The sequence below is a fragment of the Globicephala melas genome, chromosome 1 (assembly GCF_963455315.2).
Source record: "Globicephala melas chromosome 1, mGloMel1.2, whole genome shotgun sequence".
Lineage (NCBI taxonomy): Eukaryota > Metazoa > Chordata > Mammalia > Artiodactyla > Delphinidae > Globicephala > Globicephala melas.
Window position 1 is genome coordinate 56,038,079 of NC_083314.1, and position 14,597 is coordinate 56,052,675.

The 14,597-nt window shown below is 43.6% G+C and overlaps 1 protein-coding gene across 2 annotated transcripts in view; it reads left to right on the top strand.

Annotated features, from left to right (window-relative positions):
* The window catches only part of TNFSF18 (TNF superfamily member 18), a 389,686-nt gene that overhangs the window by 47,727 nt on the left and 327,362 nt on the right, over positions 1 to 14,597 (top strand). The window contains exons 5-6 of one of the 2 annotated variants that reach the window (XM_060296286.1): positions 9,515 to 9,619; positions 9,771 to 9,886. The exons of the other annotated variant lie outside the window; for it this stretch is intronic. The gene's annotated coding sequence lies outside the window, so the exon portion shown is untranslated. The remainder of the gene's footprint in view (positions 1 to 9,514; positions 9,620 to 9,770; positions 9,887 to 14,597) is intronic. 2 annotated transcript variants of the gene reach the window in all.

The window sequence follows — 14,597 nt, forward strand, 5'->3', positions numbered from 1 at the left end:
AAGATATGACTAGAAAAAACAACAACAAAAAGAAGTACTGAACATGTGGTATCCTTATAGTGCAAAGACCCTACAGGTTTTCTCTTTAGATTTAGGTCTAAATTACTGTATTATGTTTCAGGTAATTTAAGCCAGAAGCACAAGTTGGGATGGGCTGTTGTATTTAAATTTGTTTCCCAGAGACAGAAAGAGTTACAGAAACATAAATATCAGTGTGAAAAAAATGAGGGAGATTTTCATTGTTTTTCCAAAAAAGGTGCATTAGCAAGGAATGTAGATTTGGGAAAATTAGTCATGGGAATTCACCTCTCAGTGAGTCCTTCTTGGCTGGGAAGGAAAGTTTTCTTCTAGTTAGCTGGGAATGGTGACAAGGGTTATTTTACCAGAAGGTGGGAGAAGCTGACAGATGAGGAGAACTTCCTGGACGGACAAGGAGGGGACAATATAATATGGAGGGAACAGGGTTCAGTGAGCCTGGGGTTCAGAGCTTGGTGACACTGCCAACCAGGTATCAGCTTTGGTCAAGTTACTTATCTTCCTGGAGGCTCAGTTTTCTTATCGATATAAAAATAGAGGTTAGGTTGCCAGTTTTACCAAATAAAAATACAGGATGCCTAGTTAAATTTGAATTTCAGATAAACAATTTTTTAGTACAAATATGCCCCATAAAATATTTGTGTTCCATGCAGTAAGTATGTCTCTAATATTGCATGTGACATATGTGCACTAAAATATTGTTTATTTCTGGGGTCTCTATTTTGTTCCATTGATCTCTGTGTCTGCTTTAATGCCAGTACCATACTGTTTTGATTAGCATAGTTTTGTAATAATAGTTTGAAATCAGGAATCCTGATGCCTCAGCTTTGTTCTTCTTTTTCAAGATTGCTTTCGCTATTTGAGGTCTTTGTGCTTCATACACAGCTCAGGATTGTTTTTTCTAATTCCATGAAAAATACCATTGCAATTTTGGTAGGGATTGTATTGAATCTGTAGATCACTTTGGACAATATGGACATTCTGATAATATTAATTTTTCCAATCCATGAGCATAGAATACCTTTCCATTTAATTGTGTCTTCAATTTCTTTTTTTTCCAATTTTTCTTCAATTTTCTTTTTTATCAGTATCTTATAATTTTCAGTGTAGAGATCTTTCACTTACTTGGTTAAGTGTATTCATAGGTATTTTATTATTTTTGATACAGTTATAAATGGGATTATTTCCATAATTTCTCTTTCTGATAGTTTGTTAATAGTGTATAGAAACACAGCTGATTTTTGTATATTGATTTTGTATCCTGCAACTTCACTGAATTTGTTTATTATTCTCACAGTTTTTTGTTGGAGTCTGTAGGGTTTTCTCTATATAATATCATGTCATCTGCAAAGAGTGACAGTTTTACTTCTTCCTTTCCAATTTGGATACCCTTTATTCCCTTTTTTTGTTTGATTGCTCTGACTAGAATTTCCAGTGCTATGTTGAATAAAAGTGACAAGAGTGGGCATTCTTGTCTTGTTTCTGATCTTAGAGAAAAAGCTTTCAGCTTTCACCATTGAATATGATGTTAGCTATGGCTTGTCATATATGACCTTTATTATGTTGAGGTATATATCCACTTTGTTGATAGTTGTTATCATGAAAGGATGTCGAATTTGTCCAATGCTTTTTCTGCATCTTTTGAGATGATCTTATGATTTTTATTCTTCATTTTATGAATGGGGTGTATCATATTGATTGACTTGTGAATGTTGAACCACCCTTGCATCTCTGGAATAAATCCCATTTGGTCATGGTGTATGATCCTTTTAATGTAGTGTTGAATTTGGTTTGTTAAAATATTAATATCCCTGATCAACATAGATGCAAAAATCCTCAACAATATTTTGAATTTCACTATATATTTAACTTTACCTGTAAGATTTATACTTTCATATATTTTCCTGTTACTAATTAGCATCCTTTTGGTTCAGCCTGAAGATGTCCTTTTAACATTTCTTGTAAGACTGATCTAGTGGTGATGAAAACTTTTAGATTTTACTTGTCTGGAAAACTCTCCTGCAATTCTGAAAAACAGCTTTGCTGAGTAGTTTATTCTTGGTTGGCAGGTTTTTTTTGTTTCATCACATCCCGTCTGGCCTGCAAAGTTTCTGCTGAAAAATATCCTGATAGTCTAATGGGAGTTCCCATGTACTTAACAAGTTGTTTTTCTCTTGCTGCTTTTAAGATTCTCTCCTTAGCTTTAACTTTTAACAATTATAATGTGTCCTGATATGGGTCTCTTTGGATCTTTTTTGGAATTGTCTGGGCTTTCTAGATCTGGGTTTCTTTCTCCAGATTAGAAAAGTTTTCAGCCATTATTTCTTTAAATATGTTTTCTGTCCCTCCCTCCCCTGTTTACTTTTGGGACCTGTATGATGCATAGTTGGTCAGCTTCATGGTGTCCCATAAGTCCCTTAAGCTATCTTTACTCTCTTTCATTCTTATTTCTTCTTCTTTGGATGAATTCCACTGCCTTGTTTTTGAGTTTGGTGATCCTTTCTTCTGCCTGATGTAGTCTGATGTTGAATCCCTCTATTGAATATTTCAGTTCAGTTATTCAGTATTTTTCAGCTCTGTGATTTCTGTTTGGGACTTTTTAATACATTCTATCTCTTTGTCTAAATTCTCACTTTGTTCATGCACTGTTCTCTTGGCCATGATGAGCATCTATATGACATTTATTGAACTTTCTGTCCAGTAAATCACTTATCTCCATTTCAATAGGTCTGTTGCTGGAATTTTGTTCATTTGTTTGATACATAATCCTCATTTTCCTTGACTCTCTGTCTTGATGTCTGTGCATTAGATAAAACAACTACCTCTCCCCAGGTCTTGTGTAGGGGACGAACTTATTGTTCAGGCTGGTCTGAGCTCTTGGCTGTTTCTCAAACCAAGCTGCTTTCTTTGGTCTTAGTGGCTCCCAGTAGTTGGGGATATGCCAAGCCCCATTTATATGTGGGTATTTTGTTGTTCACCCAGTGTGTAGGAGTCACTCAGCTAGTTTCTTGTTTTCTTTCAGAGGGAATTGCCCCACGTGTGTTTATAGGTTCGGTGTGTCCATGGGAGGAGGTGGGTTCTGGAGTCTGCTATGTGCCATCTTCTACCAGAACCCTTTCAAGGTCCTGCTTTCATTCCAGCTCCTGCATGAAAACGTTCTCTGAATGCTCCAGCCCACAGTGGCAAAGTCTCAGTGCATCAGTATGTCTTTAGTTTTATTCCATTGTTCTGAGCACACTGCTTTCAGAATGAGGTACTTAAGCAATATTTTCCCCTCAGCAGAGGCAGAGCCCAGCAAGGGGCTCCCATGAAGGCCTTTAAATGACAATATGCCTTACAGGGAGCCCTTGATGAAAGTTCCTGACTCTAATTTAGAGGAAGGTAAATTATAAGCAAAGTCTGGGAACAAGATTTAGCATTACATGATGTTAATTCGGAGAGGGGGAGAATTAGTAAATTATATCATTATTCAATTACTTGGGAGATTTTCTTTAAAAGTTTGTTTTCTAGGGTATTATTAAAGGAAATAGTATTCTGTGACACTTGAGAAAGATGGTAAGGCGGACTTTATTAAGGACAATTGTGATAGGTATAGGGAACCACTGCAATGGGATGTTACAGTGGGGGAGAGAGGTTGGACTCAACTCCAAATACAGCATGGGCAAGTGGTATTTATAGCCAAGAAGCAGATGGGGGTCAGTGGGTAGAAAATTACTAAGAGGAAACACCAGGGATAAGGAGGAATCTGGCTAAATTGACCAATAGGAGTCTAGTTGAAGGCAGGCCAGAGTGATCAGACATTACCTCAGAATGTTGGAGGATGAGGAACCTGATCAGCTATTGATGGTGATCAGATGTCCAGGGTGAGGGTTTCTGGTTAAACCGACTTAGCAGAATTCTTGCTAAAATGAGATTTTACAAGGACATGTACAGAGATGGTCCTAGAAGAAAGTTCAGGAGCCTGACTAAACTTCTGAATGTTTGTCAGTATCATTTAAAAAATATATTTAGTGTATGCTAGTCAGATTGATATGTTTGTAGTTTCAAGTATTTTTTGTTTGTTTGTTTCATTTTTAAATGGAGGGAAAGCATATTTAGCTTTCTTAAGGAAATTTAGCATCTTATGGAAATTCCATGGTCATATTAAACCTGATAGTAGGCTCTTCTGACAAGGAAAAAAGGACTTTACCGCCACCTGCTGGCCATATCCTCTTACTGCGACAGGCCTAAGAGCAGCCCTAGGGGGAAGTCAGTGTTTGAACTTTGCCAAATCCAGAGGACACTAAGGCTCTGTCATGACAGGAAGAACCATGAACAACTGTGTCTTTTCCCCCCAGTTCCCTCTCTCCCAAGACTTGAGGTTGAGAATTAGCAGTTGACTAGGGGAGGTGAAGAAGCAAAGCAGGGAAAATGGTGACGTCCATGCCCTCCTCCTCTGTACAGTGAGTTTCCAAGACTGAAGGGAAAAGCCAGAGAGGGAAGCTTTGCATCGATTGGGGTTCTGATTGTTACGTTGGACTGGTCTTTTAAGGGCCAAGACAAAGGGCCTCTTTGTTTTATGCCTAAGAGTGGCCAGAAAATCCATGGTATTGTTCAGCTTTTATCCAAACGGCAGGGAAAACACAAATCCAGATAGTGGAGCTGAAAGGACAGAGGAAAAAGGAAAGGAAAAAAGCTTTTTACTTGCATTCTGTTGCATGCAGCTCATTCAATAAACACATTTCCAATGCATAGATGTATCATAAGGGAAAAACCAGTGGGAAAGGAATCATAAGGATGCTGCCAAAGAACAGGCCAACTGAATTGTTTGGATCCAGCTTTTCATCGTAAATATGAACAAACTGAAGTTAAAAATCAGGGGAGGCTTGAGTCCAGGGTAATGTTATCAGTGGAGTCAGAAATCTATTTTGTTTTAAATTAATTTGTTTTATTTATTTATTTTTGGCTGCATTGGGTCTTCGTTGCTGTGCGTGGGCTTTCTCTAGTTGCAGTGAGCGGGGGCTACTCTTCGTTGCGGTGCGCGGGCTTCTCATTGTGGTGGCTTCTCTTGTTGCGGAGCACGGGCTCTAGGCGCGTGGGCTTCAGTAGTTGTGACACGCAGGCTCAGTAGTTGTGGCACATGGGCTTAGTTGCTCTGTGGCATGTGGGATCTTCCCAGACCAGGGCTGGAACCCGTGTCCCTTGTATTGGCAGGTGGATTCTTAACCACTGCGCCACCAGGGAAGCCCCAGAAATCTATTTTTTAAAAACCTTTAAAAATCCTTCAGTCCATTATAGCAGAGATGTGAGTGGAGTCTACTCCTGGCCCGACCCTGACCTGACCCTGACCTGGAGCTGTTTCCTTTTGTTCTCTCTTCCTGTCCCCATGGGTCTTTTGCAGGCACTGCAGGGAGGTGTGGAAGCTAGTTCAATCAGTGTCTCTTCCCCAGCATTCATCCTCCTCTCTTTTCTATGAACTTTCTGTCTTCTGCCTCTATAGCTACAAATAATGCCTAGTCTTTGAACACTGCCTGGCAGTTGGCCCAGGCTTTCACACACACTAACTCAGTGACCCTTTCCCACTTCCTAGGGAGGCATTAATATCTCTGTTCACATGGGAGGCCCCTGAGAGCAGGGGCTGACTTGCCTTATGGCACACGTGGAAGTAGCAGGGCCAAGTGGAACCCTGGGTCTTTGGTTTATGTTCAGGCCTCTCTCCATTATATTTGCTGCCCTAGCCTCTCTGCCTTCAATTTCTGGCTTCCCGTTTTGGACTATGACGATTTTCTTGACTCTTTTCTTTTCTTTTTGTCGAGTGTGAAAGTTTTCAAGACGCCCACGAGTGGAAAATGCACTTCCCTCAGCCAAATTAAACTTTGCCAGATTCCTAACAGCTGTGTGCATTGAAATGACTAATGAAAGAGCCCTCCGCTAGCCTGTGGAACTTTCACACAGGGCATTGTCGCTGCCGCTCACCAGGACCCAACCCTGAGTATTTACATACTGGATGTCACCCTAAAAGCCCCCGACCAGGGGATTTCCGGGATGTAATAAGTAAGAGCGCTGCTCTGGGCTTTGGAAGGTGCACTGTCTGGGCACCCATCGTGCAGGGAGGGGGGTAGCGTTTCAGACCCTACCCATGCCCCCTTGCCAAGGGTCCCCTGGGGAGATGTCCAGATTCAGTCATAGATCCATCGGTGCCAAGGTACTGCCTGCCACGATGGATTGAGATGCTGGGAATACCTAGATGAGGAAGTCAGGGCCCCTGCACCCCTGGAGCTTGATACCTGGTTAAGGCAATGGGCATGAAAGCTTGGATAATTTCACCTGGTAGCATAGGTAGAGAGGGGGTGTTCTGGGAGCTCAGAAGAGGGGCACCTAACTTGAGGGTCATCAGGGGAGGCTTTCTGGAGCTCGTACTGACTGAGCAGAGTCTTTAACATTTTTGTAAAGAAGTTTTTCTTTTTTAATCTAGTTACAATGGTAATACATCTCATTGCAAATAACAAACCTTACAGAAATAGGTTCCTTTTGAAAAAATTCAGGGTGTGAAGAGGAAGAAAGAAAACTAGATTAGTGTGATTACTACTCAATTGGAGCATGTGGCTTTCTTCCTGAAAAGGAATTGTGCGTGTGTGAAGGGGTGGAGTAGTGCCCAAAAGAGGGAGGTGAAGACTCTAGGGGAGACCTTGTCCCTGTGGCCCCAAGCTCTTTGCGATGATGCCAGCCTGGGTGAGAAATCAGTAGGCCCCTTACTGGGGACCCACCCACTATGGGACTCTGGTTTTTCCAACCTCATTTTCCAAGTTTTGGTCTTAGCTATTGCTATCTTATAACTTCAGAGTCTCATCTCTGCCCACTCCTCCAAGTGGTTTATCAAGGTGTTTTCCTAAATGAAATCGATCTCCTCCTAAGAAGAACTATAGGACCATGTTTAAGATGTTAACAGTATTTAACCAGCTACAATGCCAGTAAGAGCTCACATTTATTGAGGATTTTCTTTGTGCCAGCTCTGTGCTTCACAACCAACTTATGAACCTGGTGTTTTATTATTCCCATTTTACAGATGAGGCAATCAAAGTTATTACTTCCTCAAGCTCCATAGCTGATAGTTGGCAGAGCCTGGACTCAAAGCCAGGTCTCTGGGACTCCTGAGTCCATGTTCACGAACATGATACTCTGCTGCCTTATTTCTCAAACACGTTTGGCTACAGAAGTGTTTTTTAACTGTCTGCCTCTCATCTCTCAGCACTATTATTACCATCCCGTGGATCACCATCTGGGAAATGCTGACCCAGGAAACTACTTTGCCTTGTCTGTAAAATAGAGACAACAATGCAGTCTCAGTGTTGTGATGATTAAAGAGGTTTCAGGAAGTGGCTGCTGGGAATACTCACCTTCCACCAGGAATGTGTGCGTTTTAAAAATAGCAGTCATCATGTCCTGGATGAAATGACACAGTGTTTTGGCTGGGATGACAATGAAGATGTTGGTTACTAGACCTGGAGACCCTCAGGCCCTGGAGGACAGGCTCTTGCATGCTGCCCCCTTCCCCCAAGGTCACTATGGTCTCCTTCCCTCCCCTGCCCTCAGGTTCTCTCCCCCATCCCCCTGCGCTGCTTGTCCTTTTTCCACAAATAGTGATTCGGTTACCTGCCACTGGGGCTGGGGCCTCTCTCTGAAGCGCGCTGCTGCCCCGGAACCCCTCTTCTGCAAAGTTCGCTGTGTCCTGAGCCCCAGCTGTAGGCCAGGCCCCTGTCACAAACTGGTCAGACCACCCACAGCATGGCCGCTGCCACCTGCCCGACGGCCAGGCCTATGTCTGCCCAGAGATCTATGCTGCCACTTCCCCATCACCCACCACGTCCCGGAGAGAGCTCACCATGTTTGGAGATAAGGACCAACCTAGAAGATGCCTGAGTTGGCTACATCCCCTGGATGTTGATTTGGGCAGCTGACTAACCCCCAGAGGGGCCACTCTTTCAGCCTGGTTAGTTTTCTACCTGCTCCCAGGGTCCTCCCCCCCCCCCCCCATCAGACTGCTCTGGGTACGTGTGCCTGGCATCAAATCCTGACATTCCTTCTCTCCTATGAGTCAGATTTACACAAGTCATTTTTCTTTCAGATTTTCATCAGGCCTGCAGATGTGCACATTTGGAAAAAGCCTACTGAAAACTAAATAAACAAAAACACGCACTCTGCCCAGCTCCTTAATTCTACCTGGAAAAAGCATTTGCATTCTTTTCAATAAATATCAAGCATTTCTAAAAAAGAAACAAGATCCTTTTACATAGTTCTCTCCTTACACCTGTGAAGGAGCTGTTCGTCTCATTTCACACATGGAGAGGATCAGAGAGGTTCAATGTCATACAACTAAAAGTAGCCAAGCCAGGGCCAGAGCAATCACCCGGTGTTTGTCCATCTGCCAAATGCTGCCTCTTAGACCTGGGGCTCTCAGGCCCAGCCCAGGGCCCTGGGGACCATCAAGGTTGGGGCCCTTTGCTTCTGGAGTGGCCCAAAGCGGCAGTGTAAGGTGGTTCCCCTTGATTTTGACGTGTGTGCGAGGCTCCCCTGTTTCCCCCACTTTGTCCTCCTCCACTTTTCGGTTCCAAGTTGATCCTACCTGCCGCTCTTCGTAGGCATCAAGGTGCTTTTGACTTTTCTCTGTAGCTGGTCCCCTGGGGTTCTTTGCTGTCACTCAAATACCCACCCCATCACTCACCTCTTGACAAAGCAGCAGGTGGGCCACATGCTAAGTGCTGTGGTGATATGTAAAGCGAAATGTGAAATGTGAGTCTTGCCCCTAACGAACTGTTGAAGAAAAATTATTCTGAGATTTAAGATGGCAAGGAAGACTTTATTTAAGTTTATTGCAGTAGTGAGAGAGATTGAACTCGACTTTTAATACAACAGTGGGGACTCACTGCCAAAGGGCAGGTGAGGGAATGGATGGAAAATTATTAAGAGAAACTTGGTTAAGTGCCAAGGGTGGAGGAGCTTGATTGGATAGCGAAGGTGAGCCGATTCTTGACCGACTGGCTTACTGGGTACTTTGCTAAAACTGGGCTCAGCAGGCCAAGGGAGGCCTGGTGAAGTGGGTGTGAAGGAGGCTGACTAAAGTTGGCCCAAGGAGAGAGTTTTTGTCAGCGTTCACCAAGTAGTGCGAGTCAGGGCCCAAACATTGGTCTTAGAATGATGAGATTCAGGGCTGAACAGGGTGCCAGCCGTGGACACAGCTGGAGCTCGGAGAGGCGCCTGTGGGTGAGTTTGGGCTATTCCAGTCCCTGACTTCAGGGCTGATGATTGGACAGTCACACTGACTTCATCCCATGTTCGTTCATTTCTTACTACTCTGTGACAACCACATACTCTTTGTCTGGTGCTTTGCAAGCTTGTGTTTCTAGGGTTTGATACTTTCTACCACAAGTGAGGGTGGAAAGTACAAAGGCTTTATTTAGACCTTGGACAAGGATTTTAACCTCATGTTTGTCTTCTGCAGTGTTGCGACAGTACCTGTAATAGACTGAATCATGTCTCCCAAAATTCATATATTGAAACCCTAAGCCCCAACGTGACTCTGTTTGGAGATACGGCCTGTAAGGAGGTAATAAGGTTAAATGAGGTCATAAGGGTGGAACCCTAATCCAATAGGACTGGGGTCCTTATAGGAAGAAGAAGGGACACCACAGATCTCTCTCCTTTCTCTCTCTCTCTCTCTCTCTCTCTCTCTCACTCTCTCTCCATGCATGCAACAGAGGAAAGACCACGTGAGGATACAGTGAGAAGGTGCCTGCCAAAAGCCAGGAAGAGAGATTTCACTAGAAACTGAATTGTCCAGCACCTTGATCTTGGACTTCTTGCCTCTGGAACGGTGAGAAAATAAATTTCTTTTGTCTAAGCCACCTAGTATCTGGTATTTTATGGCAGCCCTAGCCATAAAATACCATCTCATGGGTCTATTACGAGAACCAAACGTAATGCAAGCGGAGGCCCTAACAGCCATCTACACTTATTAGTTAGCTTGTTCCCTTCCCTCCTGTCATGTGATTTGCGGGCTGGTAAAAGGCCTGTTTGCCACCAAACATCTTCCTTGTGACCGAATGATGGTCCGGGTAATTCATACAGTAGAATCACTTCTTTGGATTCAGGCTTTGTTTCTCCATGTTGCAAGTAACAGAACCTTCCAAAACTAGTATAAATGAAGGGGGGAATTTTCTGGAACTATCCTGTTATCAATTATGGTTCCTGGTTTTAAACTAACTCGGGTTGATTTAGGCCACAAAGGAACTATTATAAGGATGCTGAATCAGGTATAGGATTGCCAGGAAGGCTGGAGACCCAAGTGTGGGCCCTCAGTGGGCAAAGGGCCCAATATCACACTGTAGAATGGTGTGTGAGGACCGCAGGGCTGCACGGCTGAGCACCGGCCGCTGCCGCTTGCTCCTCTGACGCCCCGAGCACTGGACTGGACTGCATCAACACTGGTGGACCATGCTCCAGAATGAATGTGTCGCGTGGTCCCTGCAGTCCAGGCGCAGTGCTCTCCTTGGCAGAACCTACATCAACCACCTGCATTCTAGCTGCAAGAAAGGCTGGGAATGTGAGCATTTGGCACTTTCGGCATTGACAATGGGAGGTGGCCCTGCCTCCCACCAAGATTCATAATGTGGGGAACTTCCCCAAACAATAAAAGGAGGTTCAAAGTGCCAGATGGCCAAAAAGAATGAAAAGTTCCCCACAGACACAGGGGAATCTTACAGAGCTCCAAAATAAGAAGTGCAGCTTCACTTGCAGGACCGAGAACCAGGAATTGGAAAGTTAGGAGCCAGGTTACTCTGGGTGTATCTCTCTGTACTCTTTCTGTCTCTCTCTCTCCTTGAAGACTGGGTTTCTCCAATCCACTTGCTCATGGTGAGGGCCACCTCCATCCTGACTGTTGGAAATTAGTTGCCTGTCTCCCTTAGAAGATCTTTTTCCTTATCTTCCAGAAACACCTCCAAATTTCCTCCTTTGTCCATTCTTGGTCTGGGTGGGCTGCACCCCCAGCCCTAGGGATGAACCATATTGACCCAGGCCCAAGCCAGTCATTATACTCTATGGCCACAGTGATGGATCTAGGAGTAGGCATGTGAACTAAGACAGCCTGGCACTTCTATAAACATTGAACTATAACTTACATGCTGTAAGTGTGCAAATCTTAAGTGTATAGCCAATGAATTTTATATATTTATACATACATGGAACTGTCACCAAGATGGAGCTGTAGAATATTTCCAGCAGCCCAGAATGCTCCCTTACAGCCACTCTCTGTCAATGCACCATCCAAAGATAATCACTGTTCTGACTTATATTACCATAGATAGAAGTTTTACCTTTTTTGAACTCAACTTATATGGAATCATATAGTGTTTAATCTTTGGTATCTGGCTTCTTTGATCAAGATTACATTTGTGAAATTCGTCCTTGTTTTTTTTTTTTTTTAATGAAGGGATGCTTTTTACACCGAGATGTCAGAAGAGGCCTTTCTATTTTTTTAAATTAATTAATTAATTAATTAATTATTTTGGCTGTGTTGGGTTTTCGTTTCTGTGCGAGGGCTTTCTCCAGTTGCAGCGAGCGGGGGACATTCTTCATCGCAGTGTGCGGGCCTCTCACTGTCGCAGCCGCTCCCGTTGCGGAGCACAGGCTCCAGACGCGCAGGCTCAGTAGTTGTGGCTCATGGGCCTAGCCGCTCCGCGGCATGTGGGATCCTCCCAGACCAGGGCTTGAAGCCATGTCCCCTGCATTGGCAGGCAGATTCTTAACCACTGCGCCACCAGGGAAGCCCCCTGTCCTTGTTTTTTTATGTAGTATTTGTTCATTCTTTTTCACACCTGTATGGTATTCTATTAGATGAATCATACCACAATTTATTTATCCATTCTACCATTGATGGACATTTGGGTTATTTCTGGTTTGGAGCTATTCAATAATGTTGCTATGTACTTTATTGTATGTACCTTGATGGATATAAGCATTCACTTCTTTGGGTATGTATCAGGAGTAGAATTTCTGGGTCATAGAAAAAATGCATACCTTTAGTAGGTATTACCAAATAGTTTTCCCAGGTGATGGTACCAATTTATACATCTACCAATAGTATATGAGACTTAGAGTTGCTCTACATACTTGCCTACTTATTATTTTCAGCCTTATAAATTATAGCTATTTTGAATGGGTATCACAATATCACATTGTAGTTTTAATTTGTATTTTTGTGTGACTAATAGTGCTGAACACTTTCATATACTCATTGGCCTTTGGATAACCTGTTTTGTCAAATGGCTGTTTAAGCTTTTGCCCATTTCTAAAAAACACTAAGTTGTTGGGTCTTTTCTTTATCATTGATTTCCAGCAATTCTTACTTTTTTTCTTTTGCGGTACGCAGGCCACTCACTTTTGTGGCCTCTCCCGTTGCTGAGCACAGGCTCTGGACGCGCAGGCTTAGTGGCCATGGCTCACAGGCCTAGCCGCTTTGCAGCATGTGGGATCTTCCTGGAGCGGGGCACGAACCCGTGTCCCCTACATCGGCAGGCGGACTCTCAACCACTGCGCCACCAGGGAAACCCTCCAGCAATTCTTTATATATTCTGGATATGAGTCCAGATACAAGTGTTTGCTTCATACATATATTGCAAATACATTCACCTAGCCCATGGTTAACATTTTTACTTCTTTAATGATGTCTTTTTAGAAACGTAAGTTCAATTTATTATTCTTTTCTATGGTTAATGTTTGTTAATATTTTCTCACTCAGGGACCATGAACCAGTTAGCAACTTTTGAGGGAGGTAGAGACAAATGGTTCCTTCTTTTTGTTGAATTTGAGGTTGTGAGGAGCTGAGGCTGAGTCAGAAATGGAGGCAGGAAGCAGAAAGACTTGCAGGGCTGGCCTTGAGCGGGGGCAGTGTCAGAACTAGGCCAGTCTGAGTCTCCGAGGAACTGTCCACTGTGGTTGTGGCTGAAATTAAGAAGCAGGCTGAGAGGATGTGGCAGGGCAATTGATCTCTGAAAAGGTTCATTTAACTATTCTTCCATAAAGTATGTACCGAATGTATATTCTGCAATGTGACACTCTCATGGGGCTTATATTCTGGAGGATTTTAGAAATTATATAAAACATTTTCTTATAGTACAGATTCGAGAACCCAGGTGAGGACGTGATAAATAATTTGTCATCATAGCTAGGGCAGAACCACTGCTAAACCAGAGCCACAGCTGAAACCCAGGTCTCCTGGATTAAACCCTCCCCCAGCTCCTCCCCCAACACCTGTCTAGCAAATATATATTGCCTGAGAGGTGGTGATAATGAATGGCATGCCCTTTGTCTCAGGCTTAACGTAGACTAAGCCTATCTCAAGTGGGTGGAGGTTTTCCTCTCTTCCTTTTACCCTGGGCAAATGGAAAGTGAGATCCCCTCTGGTCTGCAGTGGCGGAGACTTCAGGAAGCCCACACAAGTCAAGGGGCCAAAGCAAACCAGTGTCAGCAGGGGGAAATCAGAGGGACTTCCCCCAAGTCCTTCCTGTCAAAGAAAGAAGCGTTAGAGACCTTCATGATGGAAAAAGCCACATCTCAAGGACTATTCCAGACTGGGTAAGTGTTACCTTAGTGGGGCTGCTACCCCTTGGGTTTTACTCCAGGACAATGGGCTTCATCCTTCAGCTCCAGGAATCTGGGATTTAAAGCAGGATTTCACAGCTTCAAACAATCTGAGGCTAATGCTCACTTCCAAGGAGCATGAGGGTCTTCTCATTGGCAGCAGGTGGGAAGTGGCGGGCATTTGGATCCCTTGGTATTCATGGATGAATTGGAGGCCAGTGACATGGTGAGCCAGTGACTCTGTGAGGCGTCTTCTGACATTTTCTGCCCCTGCCTCTAACTTTCCCCACACGGACTGTAAGAACCAGCACTACAAGGACTCACTTAGACATGCTCATAACTGTTAAAGCATCACTAGGGTCTGTACACGGACCATGTCCCTTCACAACAAACATCTTTTGAATGTTCCTTCACATTATTAGAGGAAGGCGGCACATTTTGGCAATGGTTCCTAAATTCAGCTGGGTGGACTGGTGTCAGGCTGTGTAAGAATCACCCTTGTAGGTCTTGGCTTGGGCCCAGGAGTTTGTGATTTTAACAAGCCCTCCAAGTGATTATGATAAATAGATGATTCTGAAACTCATTTTGCTGTTTGGAGTTTGGGCTCTGACGGATCTGCCTTTCGATTCTGGCTCTGTTTTACCACTTAAGAATTGAATTTTCTTGCACACACATAGCCTCTGGAGCCCTTAGTTTTCTTGTCTGTAAAGTGGGGGATAATAGTAACACCTACCTCGACAGTGTTGTTACGGAGTGAGTGAGATAATGTGGAGCTCTAGCATGTGAAGTTGAAGTACAAGACTGGCCACTCAGTAAGTCATAATAATATTCCCTGCTACTGTTATTTATTATTATTATCATTATTATTCTGCCTGTATATCTCTTTCACCTCTTTTCTCCATTCTTGTGGCTTCTTTTTATGTCCTCACTACCCATTAACATTG